General features: G+C 46.9%; 1 protein-coding gene across 1 annotated transcript in view; it reads right to left on the bottom strand.

Moving 5' to 3' along the window:
* LOC132883769 (1-phosphatidylinositol 4,5-bisphosphate phosphodiesterase beta-1) overlaps nucleotides 1-18,174 on the bottom strand; it is a 454,963-nt gene that overhangs the window by 179,485 nt on the left and 257,304 nt on the right. The gene's annotated exons all lie outside the window — the stretch shown is intronic.

Here is an 18,174-nt window from a genome sequence, read left to right as displayed (position 1 = left end):
TCAAGTTGCCACGAGCTGCGGCATCGCTCATTGCCTTATGCAAGAAGATGTTGAATTCAGCGGGGGAGTTCGCGTAGCCGAACGGACATCGGTTGAAAGTTAGCTGGCGGTTCCCAAAGGAAAAGGCCAGCTTGTGCTGGTCAGCTGGATCCACGCGCATGGTCCAGAATCCACTCGCCACGTCGGCGGTGGAGAAGAACTTTGCACCCTTCACCTTGGCAAGTTCTTGATCCAGATGGATCATGGGCCATCTTGACAAGGGCACTTGCTTGTTCAGCTGCCTATAGTCAATGGTGAGACGCCACTTGCCGTTCGGTTTCAGCACTGGCCATAAGGGGGAGTTGTAAGTCGAGTTACACTCACGAATGATCTGCTTTTCCAGCAGAGTGTCCAGTGTTTCTTGTATTGAGTCGTATGCGGCTAACGGGATTTTGTATTGCCGCACGAACGTCGGTGGAGCGTTCGGATCTGTTGGGATTCGGACGGTGTGGATGTCCGTGACTCCGCAGTCATTAGAATCTCGCGCCCAGATCGCCTTGAAGTCGTAGAACAGTTCACGGAGCTGTCGTCTCTGGGTGTCCGTGGTCAGGCTGTCAGCTTTCACCAGCTGTTGTTGAACTTCTCGTTCGAAGCCTGGGTACGGTTCACCTAGAGCTGAATCGACGACCTCAGTTGCAGGGGTGTCGTTGCTCGATTGCGTGGCAAGAGCGTACACCAGCATGTGTTTCGGGGTGTCAGTTCTGGTCATGACTATGCGCTCGTCGCGAAGCATGTCGTGAGGTTCGACGTGGATCATGTGGAAAGGAAGAGTGATCCAGGGAGGTTCCACTGGATCGGAATGAGTGTCCGGCGTTGGCAGCTCACCGATGACTGGAATGGTGAGTTCAAAGTCATGGAATGCCTGGTCTATCAGAAGGCCTAAAGGCCGACGGGCGGGGATCGTGATGGCGTCCCGCGTGGAGTTTTGAACCAGGAGGTAAGCGGAACGATGACTCACTTCAAGCAGCGGAGTCCCACACACGGCTAAATCGAGCTCCATGAAGAATCTGAGAGGCTGGAAGAACGCCTGGGAGCTACGAAACTGTTGGTCTTTCATGATGACCAGCTTAAGAGGGGAACCAGCAGTCCTAGCGGGAATGACAATATCAAATTCGCTAGCGACATGGCAGGCTTGGGGAATCGTTTGTCCTGACCGCATTTGTTCCGGGTCAGCTTGGAACGGGTGCTTAGCAGCGTCGGCTTGGGTCCAGATGACCCGGTTGACTAGGTCCAGTTGGGCTCCCAGTCTGACCAAGATGTCTGCCCCAATGACCAGTGGGTCAGGAAGTCCGGGGACGACACTCAAGAAATGAAGGAATTCTCTCTGACCGATGGCGAGCGACACGGCGCAGACGCCTGTGGCTTTGATGGGGCTCTGGGGTTGTTCGGCTGACAGTAGCCGGTGGCTCTTCTGCACAAAGACAGGGGAAGGAGTGCTCTGACGCACTATGTCGAACCACGTTTGGCTGATGGCTGACTTCTCTGACCAAAGCGCTAACCTGACGCCAGGTGCCATGACGCCGTTGACAATAATGTTGCCAGATATCCAGGGGTAGTACCTGGTTGGGGCAGATTCGCCAAGAAAGCAAAGGAAAGACGGGTGGCCATCAAGCGCGTTGCGGTTGAGAGGAGTGTCGGTTGAGTTTGGTGCGTCTTGACTCGGCTCAGGGTGGAGCGGAGTGGTCTCGAGGTTCTCGGGGACCTGCCCTGACTCAGCTATCGGTGGAGTAGCCTCCACCCTAACTTCATCGCAACAGGCTCGATCGTGACGACGAGGATCTGGGGTCTGTGGGGACGCGACCTGGGCCCACAGTTGCCCACGACGACAGTCAATGAGGGGCGCTAGCCTATCTAGTAGGTCTTGGCCAATGAGGAACGGTTCTACACCAACAGAGCAGATGTAAGTGGGGTGAGTGATGGACATGCCCTGGAAGGTGAGTTCTAACCATGCAATGGTTGTTACTGGGGCTTGATTCTGGGTGAAGCTAACCAAGTTGACGTCACAACGTTCGGTTCTGATGGGTCTACCTTGCGCGCGCCGCGCATCAGAAACCTCTGCGAAGACTTTGGAACACATCAGGGTGATTTCTGACCCGGTATCCAAGAGAGCTTGGAGGGAAACGTTGCCTTCTACCACCACTGGGGTATAGATACGCTTGGCGTTGCCTTTCCTAACCAAATCTCCAAGAAACTGCGTCAGGGGTGCATCTTGCGGGTCAGGCTTCACTAACGGAGGGGGTGGTTTCAACTCATCGCTGCCTATTGGGCAGGGGTCCTTTCCCCACCCCACGAGGTAGACACGCGGTGGTGGTGGGGATGGGTCCCGGCCTAGTCATGCTGACGGTTCGTCCCTGTCCTTGCTCGGCTTACCCTTCCTGTTCTTATTGCTCAGCAGTTGTTTAACCCGTGCTAATTCGGTCCTCAATTCTGCCATCCCAAGCGGCTCTTGGTTGGCTTGTTTAATCCGTGCTAATTCAGCCCTCAGTTCTGCCATCCCAAGTGGCTCTTGGTTGGCTTGTTTAGCGGTAGCTAGCTTAGGGCTCCGCTCCCTTCGAGAGGAGTTGCGATGGGGCCTTGACTGTCCGCTATTCTGAGATTTAGGGCCGTGACTGCCAGGTTTGCGGTTACCTTGCCCTTTGGCGTTGGGGCCCTGTTCCCCCTTGGCTCCAGCTTGTCGAACTTTCCAGTTACCTTTGGGTTGACTCGACGTCTGGTGGCCGGGGTTTGGGTTCGCCCAAGGGGGCCCGCGGTTTGGGGCTTCACCCCCTTCTAGGCCTAAGGACTGATCTTCCTGCTCATATAGGCTGAGGACTCTGGGATCGTCCTCGTGGCGGTCTGTGGGTCGGACGAACGTCTCCCACGTTAGTTGTGCGGTGCGACGCATTTCTCTCATAGTATGGGGGCGCTGGCGACACGCGAGTGTTACTTGGTTACGGATGCACGGGTGAAGGTTATGGAGGAAGAGGGACTTGAAGTTGCGATCTTCCTCTAGCCCGGGCTCGCTTCTGCCCTGAAAGTACGCTGCACGGAGCCGACGGTAGTACTCGCGAGGGTGTTCGCTTCGTTTCTGTCTGATCAGAATAGCACCCATCGTCGCAGCAGTCTCGTCCTCGTACAACGAGTATTCCTCTTTCAAGTACTTACGTATTTTCTTGTAGTTGTCGAGGACTGACTGCGGTAGGGTCTCAACGAATGCTCGTACGCCGCTACCTAAAGTTTTCCAGACTAGTCTGGCCTTTTCATGCGACGTAGCCTCTGGCAGGTCCAGGAGGCTACGCTCGATTTCCCGGAAATAATCATTAACGCTTCGGTGTCTATGATTTTCCGGCTCAAAACGCTCTATGTCTTTCGCAAGGACGTCGATTTGGCGGATCCTAGTTTTGCGTTCTGCGACGAGGCGTTTTGATTTTGACCCGTAGGGGTCCTCGCTGTCTTCGCTATTTGAGCTGCTCTCATATCGCCTATGTCTGCGTTTCGGCTTGGAGGCGGCCTCTCCGTCAGAGGAGTCTGAGGGTACGTAGCGCGGCGTTTTCTGCGGGCTAGAGGCTGCAGCGATATTGAAGCGCGAGGGGGTGTAGTGGGGAGTAAAGTAAAAACTCCCAGCGCCACGAGGTGGCGATCGCGCGACTTTCACGCGAGTTGAGCTTGAGTGCGGTGTCTGATCTACCGTTCTAAGCTCAGGTTCTTCCTCCTCCAGAGCGGAACTCTGTTCTTGGGAGGGTTTGGCCGATCCCTCATCTGAGCGACGTGCTTGCGTCACTTCTTCTCTGAGGTATTCTATTTCGCGCTTTAGTTCATCTTGTGTGGCTCTCAGGCCCACGAGGCTACTCTCCGCGCTTTCTGCTCTCCTTTGAGCTTCGGCCAGTTGTCGTTTTAGTGTTCTTTTCTCTTGTTCGAGGGTCATACACACATGTTCCATTTCCTTATAGTAGATCATGAACAATTTGGGTAGCCCTTCTGGGAGAGTCATAGTACGCTCCTTAAGTTCCCTAACGGCTATGTGTATTTCATCAAAGCGAGCCTTTTGGTCCAGATCACAGAAGTAATTTCTCCTATCCTCCGGGACTTGGCCTAAATCACCTACAACGTCGAAGAGAGAGAGGAGGGGCCCTTCTGACTCCCTTGATGGGGAACGCGACATTTTGTTCGAAATGTATTAATTAACTTAAAGGAAATTAATACTAGGTGTTGATTAGGTTAGAATTTAATTTAATCCAAGTTGCTAAATAATTGATGTGGTTTCTTAGCTACTTTGTTTTCACTAATGTTTCACTTGTATTAATTAGCTCAATTAATAATTAGTTAACAATAATGATTATTATTATTAATAATATTAATTAAGTACTTGGATTAGATATTACTCTAATGTACTAATCAATTAAACCAGTTTATCAGCTAACTGTGGTTGGCAGCTGAATTTCAGTTCTGTGATTAACACACTGTTAATGATTCACCATTAAAGTCATCTGTGTTATACCTTGGCAGTTGATTTTGGGTATACAGCAGTTTACAAGTTATTGTTGAGAAATTCACAAGGTCATTAAACTATTCCTCACACGGGGCACCACTTTAATGTAGGTTGAATTGGGATTAATTAAATTATAAATTATGTAAGAATTGATAATTAAATTAATCAATTTATAAATAAAGATCAGTCTCATAAAATCTTAAATTATTAATCTTAATACTCACCATGAATGGTTACATTCAAGATTAATGGTAGCTCTGTATTAGAGGGGAAACCCAGTTGTGTACAAAAGCTAAATTCTGAAGGAAAAAGGAGTTCTAAATAGTTGACCTTGTGAATAAACAACAGGAACAAGTAAAATGCAATTCAATTTTATTAGCTTTTATTTGTCTACTACTCACTAATAATAATAAACTCAAAATACATTCAATGTCAGCAAAGGTAATAACAAGACAAAACAATGGAACAATTACACCTGGACTATAAATTTGAGGGAAAGAGAGAGAGAAAGAGATAGAAGGAAAAAGAAAAGAATCCCTTGTGTGTGCGTGTGTGAGGCTAGGGCAAGCCGATGCGTGTGTGTGTGTGTGTGACCTAGCTTGTCGTTAGCTAAAACAAAGGAATGTTAGCTAAAACAAAGGAATGTTAGCTAAATAGAACAAAGGATTAGCTCTGTGGCTAATGTGTGCTTTGTGTAGGTATCTGTGGGCAGATGCTAATGACTAGCCACTCTGGCAATGCTTAAACAAAATGGCGGTCAGTGCCTAGGTGTCGTATCACAGGTAACTCAATGAGGAAGGTATCAAAATGGCGTCGGAAAAATGGCGCCTGCAGGCCTAGTCGAGAACACAAGCCTACCAGCTAGCGTATCACCCTGAGGTAGCTAGCAATAAGTTGCTAAGGAGAATCTGACCACGCTACAGCTGGATCCAAACACTGCACTTAACAACAATTTCCAACAGACTATCTAGGCAAAGAACTCAACGCGAGAGAGAGAGAGAGAGAGAGAGAGAAAGAGTGTGAGAGAGTGTGTATATGTGTTGGATGGAGAGAACTAGGCCTTGTAGCGGTCTAGCCTCGGAGCTTAAAATAACAAACTTGTCGCTGCGCTGCTAATCAGATAGGGAAGCTAGCAATGGAGTTAAGGAAAGATATCATGCAAGATACCCTGTCTAACAAGTTCAAAGAAAAAAAACAGAACCAAAACAAACAATAAAAACAAACAAACAAAAAAAACAAACAAACACCTTCCGTGTCTGAGCGGGTATGCTAAATAGCTCAAAGCTTAAACATGACCCTAACAACCATCTGAATAAGCTACAAATTAAAAATTTGCCCAAGTGCCTACTCAATGCGATGGAAGTTCTTTCTCCGATGTCCGCGCTGAGGGTCGCAGTCCGAGGAGAGGAGGTTAGCGGCGCGTTGCGTCCAACCGCGGCTAACGAAGCAGGGAGATGAAAGCCTAGCTGGCCCACGGTGCTTCAGGAGAAACCTCCGGTGATGCGTCGACGAGAAAAAGGCTGAGAGGAGCGAAGCTGTCCGCAAATGCCTCTTAGCGTGGAAAACTACTTAACTGTAGTTAAACTTTGCAAAGGTTTAGAATCGAAACCACTATATCGCTGAAACTTAGCGGGTCGTTCAAAAGTTCGGCCGAAACTAATTTGAACAGGCTGTTCTCAGACAATAGCGGTTAGTCTCAACACTGTAGCTTGCGTGCCTACAGTCCGTCCGACCACTCCAGTAGTCAGAACATGAGAGAGCGAATCGAGGCGCTCTCGATACAGTTAAAGCAGTTCCACTTCACGTCACATCCGGGTGGAGTGCGCAAGGAAATTGTGGGATCGTTATAGGGGGCGCTGGCGAGTTACCAACAGTGGTCTCGCCTCTGCTCTGCACATTTTACTGAAGACTTGTACGAGACCTCTGATCTATTGAGGAGCGTTGGCTATAAGCCTGTATTGAAAGAGGGTGCAGTATCAACAAGGAAATAAAACTACAAGAAAAGGAAAGTATTTATTTTATTTATTTATTTTTTAAAAAAGGAAAGTGAGTTTAGTTGCGGGGCGGCACGGTGGTGTAGTGGTTAGCGCTGTAGCCTCACAGCAAGAAGGTCCTGGGTTCGAGCCCCAGGGCCGGCGAGGGCCTTTCTGTGTGGAGTTTGCATGTTCTCCCCGTGTCCGCGTGGGTTTCCTCCGGGTGCTCCGGTTTCCCCCACAGTCCAAAGACATGCAGGTTAGGTTAACTGGTGACTCTAAATTGACCGTAGGTGTGAATGTGAGTGTGAATGGTTGTCTGTGTGTATGTGTCAGCCCTGTGATGACCTGGCGACTTGTCCAGGGTGTACCCCGCCTTTCGCCCATAGTCAGCTGGGATAGGCTCCAGCTTGCCTGCGACCCTGTAGAAGGATAAAGCGGCTAGAGATAATGAGATGAGATTAGATGAGTTTAGTTGCACCAGTTCTTCCGGAGTGTGAGCTGAGGGTTGTTGGTAAAACCTGGGATGGAACGGGACGGGACATATTATCGCTTGGGCAATGACCTCCCCGCGGTTGTTGCTAAAACCAGTGACATCTCGTCCCATCCCGGGTTTTAGTAATTGCCTGAGCCAAGCAGTAATGGCGGAGTACTCCGTATGGAGAAAATAGAGAATGAGTGGACCAGATGTCTGATTTCTAAACTGGATATTGCTGCCATCTCGCCCTTATGTGGAAGAAGCAAATGAACGGAGAACTGAACGAACAACTGAAAGTCAGATTGTTTCAAAACAATCAGCCACAAAATCGGCCTTCAAGAAGCGAGAACACAGATGGGTAAGCTCCGACTCTCATTTGGATACAAAACAACAAAAACAACACGTTGTTTACCTGCATTTAGATGAATACATTGTGGCAGCAGGGGCGTGGTCAAGCATCGGTCTGTGAATGGAGGGCGGAGTCAGGGAAGGTAAGTGGCAGAATCACTGCACCTAACGTGAATTAACCTGTGTTTGTGTCTTCCCCAGTGACCGCGCCCTATAAAAGGAGAGAGAGAGCAGAAAAAAGGAGCTCTCTCCCGACCAGAATGCATGTGTGTGCATGTGTGTGAGACAGTGAATGAGCTGAAAAGCCACATATACCACAGAAAATAAAAGTTTCTGAGAATTCAGTTCTGGCCTGCCATGCTTCTGTGCTCCACCCACCTGCTCTGGTTCTACAGTGGTGCCAAAACCCAGGACGGAGCGCAGAAGGAGACAGCTCCATGGAGTCCTCCCCCTTCAAGGACCTGGTCCATGCCCTCGCCTCAGCCCAACAGAGCCAGCACCAGGCACTGGTCGCCCTCCGGAAGGAGCAGGACCAACGGTTCAAAGCCCTGGTGCTGGCACAGCAGGAAGATCGCCAGGCGTTCCAGCACCTGCTCGTGTCAGTGAGGTCCACCATCACCACCGCCATGGACCCTCCCCAGCTAACCCTAACGAAGATGGGTCCGCATGACGACCTCGAAACCTTCCTCACTCTTTTTGAGCAGGCAGCAGAGGCATGGGGTTGGCCGGTGGAACAGCGCGTGGCGTGCCTCCTCCCCCTGATAATGGGCAAGGCGCAGCTGGCTGCACTACAGCTCCCCGCCGACAGCCAGCTGGTCTACGCTGACCTCCGCAGGGCCGTCCTCCAACGTGTGGGGCGCACCCCAGAGCAGCAACGGCAGCGCTTCCGCACGCCATAATTTAGTGGGGGAGGTCCCAGTGTGGCATTGGCGGGAGCAGCTGTCACAGAGCCGTCTATGTCATCACCGCATCAGAGTGAGGAGCAGCATGCTCCTCCTCCCTCTCTCAGGGAATCCCTCGTGGATTTCCCATTAGAGCAGTCGCGAGACCAGACTCTGCGGCATGCGTTTGAACAAGTGAGAGTAATAGATGGTCAAATGCTCCAGCCAAACGTCACCCCGTCCTTCCCCTATTTTTCCATTATTAGGGATAGATTATACCGAGTGACGCAGGACACTCAGACTAAGGAACCGATAATGCAGCTTTTAACCCCAAAGAGCCGCTGGGAATTTATATTCCAGGCAGCTCACTTTAATCCCATGGCCAGACACTTGGGGCAGGATAAGACACTAGCCCAAATGATGTCCCGGTTCTATTGGCCAGGGATTCACGGCGATGTCCGTAGGTGGTGTATGGCGTGCCGCGAATGCCAGTTAGTAAATCCCGCAGCCATTCCAAAAGCACCTTTGCACCCTTTGCCATTAATCGAGACCCCGTTCAAAAGAATTGGGATGGATCTCGTCGATTAGATGGATTAGATCGGTCAACACGAGGATATTGCTTTATTTTAGTCCTGGTGGACTATGCAATGCGATATCCGGAAACAGTGCCTCTTCGCAATATCTCAGCACGTAGTATTGCAGAAGCGCTCTTCCGCGTCATCTCCCGGGTCGGAATCCCCAAAGAGATTCTGACTGGTCAAGGCACTAGGTTTATGTTATGCACACTGCGCGAACTGTATGGGTTACTGGGAATCAAGCCTATCCGCACCAGCGTGTATCACCCACAAACAGATGGCTTAGTTGAACGGTTCAATCGCGCCCTCAAGAACATAATTCGGAAATTTGTAAGCGAAGATGCACGCAACTGGGATAAATGGATCAAGCCCCTGTTATTTGCAGTGCGAGAGGTCCCACAAGCCTCCACGGGGTTCTCCCCGTTCGAATTATTATACAGGCGTAAGCCGCATGGCATTCTAGATGTGCTGCGTGAAAATTGGGAGGATGGACCTTCAACAAGTAAAAATGAAATTTAATACTTTATTGACCTGCGCGCCAAACTCCACACACTCACGCAGCTAACCCAGGAGAATTTGCAGCAGGCCCAAGAACGTCAAGTCTGTCTGTACAACAGGGGCACGTGCCTTAGGGAATTCACACCGGGAGATAAAGTACTCGTGTTGTTGCCCAAGTTGAGCTCCAAATTGATCGCCAGGTGGCAAGGACCCTTTGAGGTCACACGGCAAGTCGGGGATGTCGACTATGAGGTGTGGGGAACGGACAGGGGTGGGGCGTTACAGATTTACCACCTCAATCTGTTAAAACTTTGGAACGAGGAGGTCCCCATGGCATTGGTGTCGGTGGTTCCAGAGAAGGCGGAGCTGGAGCCGGAGGTTCAAAAAGGAAAATTGACATCGCCCACCGCTCCGGTCCCCTGTGGAGACCACCTCTCCCCGACCCAACTCACGGAGGTCGCCCAGTTGCAGACAGAATTTTCTGACGTATTCTCGCCCCTGCCCGGCCGCACCCACCTCACAGAACACCACATTGAGACGCCCCCGGGGATGGTAGTGCACAGCCACCCTTACAGACTGCCAGAACACAAAAAAAAAGGTGGTTCGGGAAGAACTCGAGGCCATGCTTGAAATGGGCATCGTCGAGGAGTCCCACAGTGACTGGAGCAGCCAGTCTTGGTTCCCAAGGCCGACCGGTCGATCCGATTCTGTGTGGACTATAGAAAAGTCAACGCAGTGTCTAAATTCGATGCATACCCAATGCCTCGTATTGACGAGTTGCTTGATCGACTAGGCACGGCTCGTTTTTATTCAACACTGGATTTGACAAAGGGATATTGGCAGATCCCCTTGACTCCGTTATCCCTTAGAGAAAACGGCCTTTTCCACACCATTTGGCTTACACCAGTTCGTCACATTTCCTTTTGGGCTGTTTGGGGCGCCTGCTATGTTCCAGCGGCTTATGGATAGGGTCCTCCACCCCCACGCCACCTACGCGGCCGCATACTTGGACGACATCATTATTTATAGTAATGACTGGCCGTGACACCTAAAACACCTAAGGGCTGTCCTTAAGTCACTGAGGTGAGCAGGTCTCACAGCCAACCTGAAGAAGTGTGCGATTGGGCGGATGGAAGTATGGTATCTGGGCTTCCACTTGGGCAATGGGCAGGTGCGTCCCCAAATCAAAAAGACAGCAGCGACTGCGGCCTGCCCGAGGCCCATGACCAAAAAGGGGGTGAGACAGTTCCTGGGGCTAGCTGGCTACTATCATAGGTTTATACCTAATTATTCGGACGTCCCCAGCTCGCTGACTGATCTCACTAAAAAGGGGGCACCAGATCTGGTCCAGTGGACGGAGCAATGCCAGTGGGCTTTCTCTGAAGTAAAGGCTGCACTGTGTGGGGGGGCCACTGTTACACTCCCCTGACTTTTCTCTCCCCTTTGTTTTGCAGACAGACGCATTGGACAGAGGGCTGGGGGCTGTTCTGTCCCAGGAGGTAGAGGGAGAGGACCGTCCAGTGCTGTACATCAGCCAGAAGCTGTCAGTGCGTGAGGGCTGGTACAGCACCATAGAAAAGGAGTGCCTCACCATCAAGTGGGCGGTCCTCGCCCTCCGCTACTACCTACTGGGACACCCTTTCACCCTCTGTTCGGACCACGCGCCCCTCCAGTGGCTCCACCGCATGAAGGATGCCAACGCGTGGATCACCCGTTGGTATCTGGCACTCCAGCCGTTTAAGTTCGAGGTGGTCCACAGGCCGGGGGCGCAGATGGTTGTGGCAGATTTCCTCTCCCGTTGGGGGGGGGGTCAGCTGCAGGCCGGACGGCTCCCCGGCCTGAATTGGGCAGTGGGATATGTGGCAGCGGGGGCGTGGTCAAGCGTCGGTCTGTGAATGGAGGGTGGAGTCAGGGAAGGTAAGTGGCAGAAGCACTGCACCTGACGTGAATTAACCTGTGTTTGTGTGTCTTCCCCAGTGACCGCGCCCTATAAAAGGAGAGAGAGCAGAGAAAGAGAGCTCTCTCCTGACCAGAATGCATGTGTGTGCGTGTGTGAGAGAGTGAATGAGCTGAAAAGCCACATATACAACAGAAAATAAAAGTTTCTGAGAATTCAGTTCTGGCCTGCCGTGCTTCTGTGCTCCACCCACCTGCTCTGGTTCTACATACATGTAACTTGTATTGTGTATTTAAGTTACCAGTATAAGATTATTTAATTTGCTTCAGAATGTGATTGTCTCAGTTCATCTGATTATTTAATTAGCCTTTTATGTTTTATCAGTGAAAATGCATGCATGTACATGTATGTTGCATAAGTTATAACACCTATCCTGTTTTAATGAGAATCAACCCACAATCAGTGAAGTCAAATCAGTCTTAGTTGAGCAAGTTGGTAATGGGATTTCTTACTTTCACCAGAAATTTTTATTTATATGACTTTGGTCTATAGCTGTCAAAGGCCTCGGCCTTAAAACTGGTTACCGCTGTGACGTCACGCACTCAGGGCTAGCTGGCTCAGCAGGGCAGCTCAAATGGCAACTTTGTGGTCGATTTTAACTCGCAAAAATATATTTTTTATTCCCATTTATGCAGCATACAAGAGTCAAGGATGGAGATACTATCCACTCAGAAATGTATTTAAAAATAAAGGTTCTATGTATCTCCTTTAATGACCTGGACTTGACTTGGACTTGAACACTGGGGACTCAAGACTAGACTGGGACTCGAGGTTTAGTGACTCGACTACAACACTGCTAGAGTGTCTATAGTTTACAGTGAATGGTGCAAAACACAAAAAGGATCCACAAAATGGTTGTTCTCTGGGTGGAAACAGCTTGCTGATGAGAGGTCAGAGGAGAATACCTAGACTGTTTCCAGCTAACAGGAAGTTCATGATAACTCAAATAACCGAGGCTACAGTGGCACAGGCTCACCAAAACTGGACAGCTGAAGACTGGAATAAGGAATGGAATGAGAGGAGTGGAAACCGATATGGCTTTCTGCTGTTGTCGTCCCTCTGTCTCAAGGTTCTGCATGCTTTGCATTCTGAAATCCTTTTCTGCTCACCACAGTTGTAGAGTGGTTATTTGAGTTACCGGTCAGCTTGAACCAATCATTTATTTCTCACCACTCTCATCTTCAAGGCCTTACCACCTGGCAAATTGTCAGTCACTGGATGTTCCTAAGAAAGCATTCACAAATGTTTCCTTCAAGGGAAGGCAAGCCTTTAACAAAAGCATTTGAAAAAAAAAGAAGATCCTTGTATGAAGTTAGTAAAAAATAATAATACTCCAGAAACATGCAGCAAAATTTGTGATAACCTTGAAGAATAAAAAATGTTATTCAAATTATTTGTTTTAATGAAGTGTATCAATGATTCTGTATAAATGTTTCTGCTATGTATTGAATGGTGAGAAATGAATACTTTGCTAGAAGTATGGCTTTCTGTTTGATTAATTGCTACCTCTCTAGATAACACACTCCTTAAACATTTCACTTTGGGGCTACTAGTTACCTCACCCACGACGGAGTAAGCAGGGCAAGGTATTGTAATCAGTGCGGTTTGTTTGTTTGTTTGTTTGTGTCTGTCTGTCTGTTAACAATCTAGCGTCTAGACGGTTGCACCAATTGACTTCAAATTTTCAGGGTAGGTGAGCAACGGTCAGTAGATTACCTGATTAAATTTTGGGAGTAATCGGGTCAAGATCAAGGTCACCGGAAAGGTCAACCTTTCGGTCAAAATAACATATTTTCCATGATAACTCAAAAATGGGTGCTGATAGACAGATGTTTACTATCATGAGCATATAGGAACTCCCATATGTCAGCCCTGTGATGACCTGGCAACTTGTCCAGGGTGTACCCCGCCTCTCACCCATAGTCAGCTGGGATAGGATCCAGCTTGCCTGCGACCCTGTAGAACAGGATAAGCGGCTACAGATAATGGATGGATGGATGGATGGATGGATGGATGGATGGATGGATGGATGGATGGATGGATGGATGGAATTCCCATATGCGCTTTCATTTGGCACCATGATCTTTGACCTTGAGTGACCATGAAAGGTCAAACTCAAGGTCACAGATTTTCAGAGGGCTGTAACTTGAAAACTGTTGATGGTAGACAGCTATTTACCCTTATCAACTTATAGGAAGTGCCATATGGGCTTTCATTTGGCACCAGGACCTTTGACCTTGAGTGAACTTGAAAGGTCAAACTGAAGTTCGTGGGTTTTCAAAGGGTTATAACTTTAAAATGGTTCATAATACCCAGATGTTTACCATTATCAACATATAAGAAAAGTCCCATATGGGCTTTCAGTTGCCGCCATGACCTTTGACCTTGAATGACTTTGAAATGCCAAATTCAAGGTCATGGGTTTTCATAGGACTATAATGTGACAGCTGATGATTGAGAAATATTACCATTATCAACATATAGGTATAAAAAAAACTGCTGCCAGGCGAGGTTTGTTTTGCCTGGCAACACTTGTTAAATATATAGACCTACACTCAAAAAAATGACTCATGGAAAGTATTTCCACACAATTAGATGGCTTTCTCTGAACATTAAGCAGTTCTGTTGGTCCAACTTAATGTACTTGGGTTGAATCAATTTAATTTATTTCAGCTGAATTAACTTATTTACTATGGTTGGGTCTGACTTGATGTACTTGGGTCCAGTCGATAAAATTTATTAGGGTCGATTCAACTTAACTATAAGGATTCAGTCAAATTTAATTTAATTGGGTTAGTCCAACTAATTTTTACAATTGTAAAATTACACTACTAAATTAGATTGATCTACCCCAAGTAAAATAAGTTGGGCCAACAGAATTGCTTAATGCTGAAAGAATGTCATTTCATCACGTGGAAATACTTTCCAGGATTCAATTATGTTACTTCAAAGACAAACTTTTGAATATCCGTCCATTATCTGGAGCCGCTTATCCTGTGCAGGGTCATGGGCAAGCTGGAGCCTATTTCAGCTGACTATGGGCAAGAGTCGGGGTACACCGTGAACAAGTCGCCAGATTATCACAGGGCTGACACAGAGACAAACAACTATTCACACTCACATACGGTCAATTTAGAGCCACCAATTAGCCTAACCTGCATGTCTTTGGACTGTGGGGGAAACCGGAGCACTCAGAGGAAACCCACGCAGACATGGGGAGAACATGCAAACTCCACACAGAAAGGCCCTCGTCGGCCGCTAGGCTCGAACCCAGAACCTTCTTGCTGTGAGGCGACAGTGCTAACCACTACACCACTGTGCCACCCTTTGAATATAAACAGCAAAATCTCTACCCTGCTTAGTGTCAAGGGTGGAAACAAAACACAAACAGGAGATCTTGCAATAAAACTGTAACTGTATTTAAAGGAGAACTGAAGTCATTTTTAAACTTGCTTTATTTCTTAATTAACGTGTTATTCAATTATGTTTTCGGTTTTAGTAACCTTGTATTGTGACTCGTATTGGCAACTAATTGCAATTAAATATAATACTTATCAGCCTATTCAGTTTTTAGCCATGTTGAATTTAGTTCATTTGGTCCATGGCAGGCATCACTTATCCGTGCGATCTTCACCATCATCATCATCGTCGTCATCCTTCCCTCTAGGCGCAATTACTTGGCCTTGGGGTGCTCCTGGCTGAATACATGATTCAGCAGTTGCTTGAATTTGTCTCTATCCATCATACTCCTTCTGGCCTGCTGAGCATCGATGTTAAGCAGCCTTTCCACTTCATTCCATATCTTTCTTGAATTAAGTATATCGAACATCACCTGTTTCTGGGGTTCGTTGTTTTTCAGCCAACATACGTGACCAATATATTTAAGGTGCTGCAAATGGCAGAAGTCTCGAATCAGGAGTGTCTTGGTTATATCCTGTAGTTGTTTATTGGAGATCTTAAAGCTCCAGTCAACGTCACCCTCTACTTGTGTTTTTGAGTCCTTATCTTTCTCATGATCAACCTTCGGAACATTCTTACGTTCAAAGCCTCCACAGACCATTTTTCTAAGAAAACCATGCCAGATCACTTCCACCTTACTGAGCTCATACTCTGACATTTCCCATGCTTGGACACTATAGAGAAGGCATGATCTTATACACGTGGTCAAGAATTTAACTCTGCTTGCCAGCTTTATGAGTTTGTCAGTTAATACATGCTTTAATTCGTTCCACTTCTGGAATGCTGCACCAATTCTTGCATGGACGGAGGATACGGTGAGCTCAGAGTTTGTAATAGTAAATCCTAAGTACTTGAAGTTTCTGACATTCTTTATCTTGTTTTCTCCAAGAGTAATCAAACTCTCCCGTTGCATTAGTTCTTCATTTACGTTAAACACCATTGTCTCTGTCTTGTCATAGGACAGCTGCAAGCCAAATCGTTTGAAGGTGTTATCATACAACAAAAAGACTTTCTGAAGTTCTTCTGCTGAGTTCGCAAATATGACCTGGTCATCTGCATAAAGTAGTTCAGTGATTTGGCTGTGACCCGATGATGGTGCTTGACGGCATAGTTCTCTTGTTGTTACTTCATTTGGAATGCAGTACTCCAGTCTAAAACCAGTCTCAGCGAATATTTTCAGTATTTCACTGCGTGCTATTCTCACTACAAAGTCCATGAAGATGTTAAAGAGCAGGGGTGACTCTAAGGCACCTTGTCGGCATCCTGCTAGGGTTTCGAAGAAGCTGGTAGTACCTTTAATACATACTTTGGTGCCTGTGTAAAAGGTGCATAGTATAGCTATAAAATGTGGACATTTGAGTCAAATATCGAGGCAGTGAAATAAGGTGTCTCTTGGAATCCAGTCATATGCAGCCTTGAGGTCAATGAAGGCTACTAAGAGAGTGGTTCTTGATTTTCTCGAGATTTCCAGTATCTGACATATGACAAAGATGGGATCACTTGTCAATCTATTGGCCCAGAAACCAAACTGAGTAGGGACTTCACGAGACTTGTGCAAGACTTCGAAACGTGAAGTGTCAGCCAGGTGTCAGTGCTGCCATTTTGAAAACTGTTTTCCAAATGAAATATTGCACAAAAACTTGTTTAAATGACATTTACTGCCTATTACGTTCAAACTTTCCTGACTGCTATCAAAACAAACAAAACTTCCGACTTGATTACATCAGCATTCGAAAGAGGGCGTGCGCGTCTTTTGACAACGTTGGCAGATGTTGGTCACTTTGATTTCCGCTGTATGTTTTATTTCCGTCCTACAATGTCTCGGACAGGTCTCAACGAATCTCATTTATGGCCATTGCTTTGACATATGGACGGATATATTACATAGCATATTTCAAAACACTCATAACTCGCTATAGCAGTGACAAAATAGCTACAGTGGTGCTTGAAAGTTTGTAAACCCTTTAGAATTTTCTATATTTCTGCAAAAATATGACCTAAAACATTATCAGATTTTCACACAAGTCCTAAAAGTAGATAAAGAGAACCCAGTTAAAGAAATGAGACAAAAATATTATACTTGGTCATTTATTTATTGAGGAAAATGATCCTCAATAAATGTAGAAAATGTGGAAGTGTATCATGGCATAAACAAAGGAGATTTCTGAGGCCCTGAGGAAAAAGTGTTGTTGATGCTCATCAGGCTGGAAGAGGTTACAAAACCATCTCTAAAGAGTTTGGACTCCACCAATCCACAGTCAGACAGATTGTGTACAAATGGAGGAAATTCAAGACCATTGTTACCCTCCCCAGGAGTGGTTGACCAACAAAGATCACTCCAAGAGCAAGTTGGCGAGGTCACAAAGGACCCCAGGGTAACTTCTAAGCAACTGAAGGCCTCTCTCACATTGGCTAATGTTAATGTTCATGAGTCCACCATCAGGAGAACACTGAACAACAATGGTGTGCATGGTAGGGTTGCAAGGAGAAAGCCATTGCTCTCCAAAAAGAACATTGCTGCTTGTCTGCAGTTTGGTAAAGATCACGTGGCCAAGCCAGAAGACTGTTGGAAAAATGTTTTGTGGACGGATGAGACCAAAATAGAACTTTTTGGTTTAAGTGAGAAGCATTATGTTTGGAAAAAGGAAAACACTGCATTCCAGCATAAGAACCTTATCCCATCTGTGAAACATGGTGGTGGTAGTATCATGGTTTGGGCCTGTTTTGCTGCATCTGGGCCAGGATGGCTTCCCATCATTGATGGAACAATGAATTCTGAATTATACCAGCGAATTCTAAAGGAAAATGTCAGGACATCTGTCCATGAACTGAATCTCAAGAGAAGGTGGGCCATACAGCAAGACAATGACCCTAAGCACACAAGTCGTTCTACCAAAGAATGGTTAAAGAAGAATAAAGTTAATGTTTTGGAATGGCCAAGTCAAAGTCCTGACCTCAATCCAATCGAAATGTTGTGGAAGGACCTGAATCGAGCAGTTCGTGTGAGGAAATCCACCAACATCCCAGAGTTGAAGCTGTTCTGTACGGAGGAACGGGCTAAAATTCCTCCAAGCCGCTGTGCAGGACTGATCAACAGTTACCGGAAACGTTTAGTTGCAGTTATTGCTGTACAAGGGGATCACACCAGATACTGAAAGCAAAGGTTCACATACTTTTGCCACTCACAGATATGTAATATTGGATCATTTTCCTCAATAAATAAATGACCAAGTATAATATTTTTGTCTCATTTGTTTAACTGGGTTCTCTTTATCTACTTTTAGAACTTGTGTGAAAATCTGATGATGTTTTAGGTCATATTTATGCAGAAAAAGGGAAAATTCTAAAGGGTTCACAAACTTTCAAGCACCACTGTATCAAAAATGCACTCCTATATTTAATAAAATGAGATAAATAGAATTTTGATAATAAAAAATTTGCCTTCAGTTCTCCTTTAAGTGTAACAATGTGCCCATGTCTGTGTAATCACATTCCCTT

Source organism: Neoarius graeffei, chromosome 3 (assembly GCF_027579695.1).
Source record: "Neoarius graeffei isolate fNeoGra1 chromosome 3, fNeoGra1.pri, whole genome shotgun sequence".
Taxonomy (NCBI): Eukaryota; Metazoa; Chordata; class Actinopteri; order Siluriformes; family Ariidae; genus Neoarius; species Neoarius graeffei.
The sequence above is the reverse complement of the archived record's forward strand: the minus strand, read 5'-3'. Positions and strand labels throughout refer to the sequence as shown.